A 6000-nucleotide genomic window follows, 5' to 3' on the forward strand; every position below is an offset into this window, starting at 1 on the left:
CTCCTAACTTCAACAGCAGAATTCAGCAGTCTAAATGGCATCCAGAAATACGTCCGGTGCACTTAGGACAACCTAAGGGTAAAACTCAGGGTAACCACAAAAGGTCTGGGATCTACAGTAGACCAATGGCTTTCTGGATTGGCAGAATCCCTAGGGCTCAATGCCAACAACTCCAGGACATCCACAGACGACTCTCCATCAGATAGATAATGTTACTATAAACAATGGATATTAGTCAATTAAGTCAATGTAAAAGAAAGAGTAATGCAATTCTTCCTTCATCAGGTTCATCATCAGTTCAGTTACTTGCAAATAGATCTATGCATGTGCTTGAGAGTCCCTAAGATATCTTGCTAGTCCCTGAAGAGGCTGATACTCTCTTTGCAGCAGCTAAACCAAAAAAGGAAAGGAAAGCAATGGAAAATGGAAGCAAATCAGGGCTGACCTGTCAGGCCATGTTAGAAAAGAGTATACCAGTAGTAAGACTAGAACTGAGCAGGTAGACTGAAATAGCCAAGAAAACATCTGAAAAGGGTAACAGATGGAGAGACTAAAGAGATAATGAATTTGTGAGTTAAGAACTGTGGCTGGCTAAGGGAAAAGATTAGGATATAGCTTAGAATTCAAAGTGAAAACAATAACCTCTGAATAAGACAGCTGAGGCTGTCTCGTGAAGAAAATTAGAGTTTCACAGAATGTGAAAGTATAATACATAAAGTTATAAGCACCAAAAGGTGGAGTCTGGAACCATACAAGAAAGAAGAATTAAACTTAATCAGGAGCTAGTGTGGAGGAGAAATAGCATTGGGACCCTGACAGGTTGGTAGAAAGGGAGAAGAAAGTGTTAAATGTTCTGGAGACGTGGCAAGAAATTATATTCTCAGAGAATTACATGTTCATGTAGAGTGGATTGGCACCCTAAATTGAAAATCTTAACATTGCCCTATTTTCAGCAAATTTCTGTGAAATCTGTTTGGCATAGTGTCACAGACTCCTGCAGTGCTGGCATTCACACAGGGGACTACTCCCACCTGCTGCTATCACTTACTCTGTTACATGGAGTGACAGAGGTCTGCAACATCCATCCAAAGCTTCCAGCCAAGCTGCCGGGTAATACTGTGTGATGTGCTTTCTGCTTTTTCTTTTTTTTTAATATATATATATATATATTTATTTTTATTTTTATTTTTATTTTTATTTTTATTTTTATTTTTATTTTTATTTTTATTTTTATTTTTTTTCTAAATGGAAATTGTACACAAATCCCATCCTCTTCTTCTGCCTACTTAAAACACTGCGATGCTGCAAAAACAAGTCAGGATATCTGCACTCTGACTTTACATTGATCTTACATAATTATGTGCAATTTATTTAAAGTAACTTTTCACAGATGGTTACTAGGTATCTAGTCCTTATCTCATCGTCTGGATGAATTTATAAGCACCTGGAAGCTGCATTTGGAACACTGTAGAGTTGCATAGTATTTTGAAATACTCTACATATTCTGGAAAAAATAAAATCCCAAACACATCATCTGATCTACTGAATTGGATACCTCTCCTTCCTCTCTTTGCATCAATTAATGGTGTAAAAATGTCCTCTTCACTAAAGAGTATTGTGAAAATGTAACCATGCTTTAAGTGCCGTTGCCTGTAATATGAGTCAGTTCTATGATTTCTTAGAGCTTAGGAGATGCTTCTGGCACCCTGAAACACGGGATGGGGACTGCTCATGTCACAGCATTTGCAGTCACATCTGGTGTGCATCATCTACAAGGCTTCTCTGACTTAAGCACAGAGCTGCTCCAGCAGGGCCTGCCCAACCCACATGCATAGCTGGCTGGCAAAACAGAGATAAGGGTGTGAGGGTAGGAAGTGTGAGAGAATCTATGACATCACTGTGAAAATATGGAGGGATGTTAGTGGGGGTTGAAAGATAGGAACCCAGTGGGTGGGTCTGACAATTAATGTGTGGGACTGGACAGATCTGCGTTCTTTCATGTGTGTGATAACATGGATATTTCAGAGAGGAATGCCATAGCAGAAGAAATGAGTAATTCTTCCCTCAGAACAGGTTTTCTAGTAAATATGCAGTGAATCAAGTTTGGGCCTGTATATTCAGCATCAGAAAACAAAACCAAATATTGAATGCTTTTCATTAAGTGAGCAATATCCACATTTCCATCTGTGCCTTGAATGAAGGAATTTCCTATGCAAAAATATCATGTGATCATGTAATTAAAAACTGTACTGAATGCATAATAATAGACAAGAGGCTAAGATTTATACAGGCAACAATCTCATCCTCACACACAAAAATACATATATGATTTTCTATTTGCCTGTGTCATAAAATTAATTCAGGATTAAACACTGAGTGAGAAATATCTGACCAAACACAGAATCTAACACAGCAATCTAAGTGTAAAGAGAGCTGCTTAGACACTTCATAGTCGGTGGAGAGAGAAAGACATTTGATGCTTTCCACAGTCTGATTTGGATACATATTTTAGGAAAACCACCGTAAAACTACATAATTCCATACCACTGACTATAAAAAACAAAACAAAACAAATGTCTGAATGACTACTTCAGATGTAAGCAATGTAGGCTTCTAAGATTAGGGCCCCTTCTAAGATTTGGGCCCCTCACTACAAGAAGGACATGGAGGTGCTCAAGAAAGTCCAGAGAAGGGCGACGAAGCTGGTGAGGGTTCTGGAGAACAAGGTTTATGAGGAGCGGCTGAGGGAGCTGGGATTGTTCAGCCTGGAGAAGAGGAGGCTCAGGGGAGACCTCATCGCTCTCTATAGGTACCTTAAAGGAGGCTGTAGTGAGGTAGGGGTTGGTCTATTCTCCCACTTGCCTAGTGACAGGACGAGAGGGAATGGGCTAAAGTTGTGCCAGGGGAGGTTTAGGTTGGATATTAGGAAAAACTTCTTTACCGAAAGGGTTGTTAGGCATTGGAATGGGCTGCCCAGGGGAGTGATTGAGTCACCATCCCTGGAGGTCTTTAAGAGATGTTTAGATGTAGAGCTTAGTGATATGGTTTAGTGGAGGACTTGTTAGTGTTAGGTCAGAGGTTGGACTAGGTGATTTGGAGGTCTCTTCCAACCTAGGCGATTCTGTGATTCTGTGATTCTGTGATTAAATAACATGAATATCATGCTGTGTTTATTTAATGCTGCAAATTATTACCAGTAAAAACAATGCCATGCATACTGTAAAATAGATTGCAGTTAATATTATAGCAAGAAAGAAGCAGCTCTGTAACAATTCTGTCTAGGTTAAGTACCTAAATATTACCTCCTGCATTGCAAAATACTTGGAGTAGAGTAAATAAAATGAAAATGTGTTATGACAGCTTGAAATGACTACTATGCTTTAATAAAATACAATAATAATAACAGTAATAATAAAAAGATATAATAAAGGTAAAGAAGTTAAATAATTCATCTTTGGTTACTAGGTTTTTAAAAAATGACAAACAGAGAAAACATACATTTCCAACATACAACTATTTAGTTAGTCAGAACAATTCATTATTTTTTCCCAAATCAATATTACAGATATTCAATATTTTCTTGTGTAATTTGAAATTAGACATCAATCAGATGTGATAGATATAATTTGTAGCTCTAAAAATTATACCTGGTCAAAATCTGATAGTAAAATTGATTGTAGACATGGAATTTGACAATTTAGTAATTATATCAAATTACTGCATGTGCTAGTAGAGTTCCTTTCATGAGGTGTTATATAGGCAAACTACATGTGAAGTGACAAGACAAGTAAGTTATATCTGATTTCTTCAAATGTAAGTATAATTTTCAACTCCACACACATGATGACAAAGAGAAAAATCCAAGGATTTTCCATTTTAATTTAAATTTTCACTGAAGACACAGTCCATGACATGGCTACTTTTAACATTCATGCAATTATTCAGAAATGTATGTAAAATGCATAAAGATACATAATGGGCTGAACTGACAAGTAATAGGGCAAGGTCTTGGGAAAGTGATTGACATTCTGACCCAATTCAATCTGAGAATTTTTCCCTCGTTCTTTTTTTTCATTATGTTTAAAGAGGAAAAATATTAATAAAATAAAGAAGCATGCATAACATTTAGCAGTGACAATAGTGACTAAAGAGGAGTGCAGCTCTACTGTAAAATTACACCATCATGTACTCTGTGTGGACACATTACAGTTTGACATAGAAAGCAACATTTATCCCTTTTTATTTTTGTCTTAACTATGGATCAGAATAGCTGAAGTATTAGTATGACAGACAAATACAGCTTATTTTTCTAGCACTAAATGCATGATGCCATATTTGAACTTAAGTTGTCATATATCAATTGCTTATGAAACGTTTAAAGCTGGCATAGATACTTAAGAATTCAAGTGATATCATCTGAAACACAGAAGTATAACATTATCACAGTGGCTACACATGCAACCCCATAAGATTTTAGTGGATTTATACATATGGTGGAAGAAGGTGGAATTCATAATTCCTATACATAGATTCATAGGGAATTTGGTCACAGAGACAGAAGATGATGTTCAAGCACTAGGTTCATCCTGTAGTGGAAAAGCTGTGTTTGATGTCAGAGTGTTGTGTGAAGTCCACTGGTTTCGAATATGAAATTGACTTTGTAGGGAGTGCCTTTGTAAGCACTGGCGTCTTTCCACAGGATTCATGCAGCACTATCATGGTTACCATTCAGAAGCGCCTTTGTACTGATGACATTAGTACGAATGTGTCATTATATCTTTTTGTTTCTGTTTTCTAAATATAGGACCAATTTTACTTGTATCTAAGGAACTCACAAAACAGCAACATAGCAGTTTCAGACATTTCTGCCTTAACAATTGTCTTCCAGCAGTGTTACAGTAAACCTTCAGACATGCTATCACTCAACATGCTATACACATTTATTTGAATTATCACAACAGTGGCATAGTGAAACTTACCTATCTTAAACATACTGTTCTCCAGTTTGTGCATTTTTCAGTTGAACATCACCAAGGAAAAATTTCAATCTGTCTCTTTCACTTTCTCCTCCAAATAATATACATCTGACTACTGATGCATCCAATTTCTGTTGTTCTTTATTGCAGACTGATTATTCTCTACTACTCATAAAGGTTCCTTGTTCCTTTTATGCATTTCCTGTTGCCATTTCTCACCACTTATCTCAAAACAGATAATATAGAACAAAACACATTAAAAAAAAAAAAAAAAGAATCTGAACCACAGGTGTTGGATTATTTCACATACAGGGGTTCAGATGGTGAAGCAGTGTACTCTGGAGATGATTCCAAAAATATGGGGAAAAAAAAAAAAGGATAAGAGAAATTAACTATCTTTACTTTTATCACCTTACGAATGCATGTTTTTTAAAAAAGAACTGCAGAGAAAATACCCCATCCTTTCTCTAAACATACAGATCTATGTATTTAATTTTATCCACTGATTTCTTGGAACAATGGTAAGGAGATCAACAGTATCTGATACTTGATGGTGAAAAGACCTATGATCATCCTGATGTATCTGAGTAGACTTTAAATCATGTTTTCTCCCAAGCCTTGGTTTCAATGCACTATACAAACTAGACGTAGTGTCACATGTCACTGCTGTTCAGTGAACTGATTTCACAAGCATATTTACTGTGAAATGTGTTATTTTTTCAACTGTTATACCCGCAGTTCCTCCAGACTCATCTTTATAATATTGTAAGTTTTCCAGGACCATGTCCAGACTGTTTTTGAAGATCTCCAAAGAGTGAGACTCCACAGCCTGTCTGGACAACCTGTTACATTGCTCAGTCACCCAGTCAGTAAAAAAGTGATTCCTTATGTTCAAGGGGATCTTCCTGTGTTTCCATTTGTGTTCATTCTCTCTTGCCCTGTTCTGGGAAGCACTGGAAAGAGCCTGTCTCTGTCTTCATTGTACCCTCACAAAGATTCTTTTGCAAAGTTTCAGAGTTCTTTT

This window comes from Cygnus atratus, chromosome 3, assembly GCF_013377495.2.
Source record: "Cygnus atratus isolate AKBS03 ecotype Queensland, Australia chromosome 3, CAtr_DNAZoo_HiC_assembly, whole genome shotgun sequence".
Classification (NCBI taxonomy): Eukaryota; Metazoa; Chordata; class Aves; order Anseriformes; family Anatidae; genus Cygnus; species Cygnus atratus.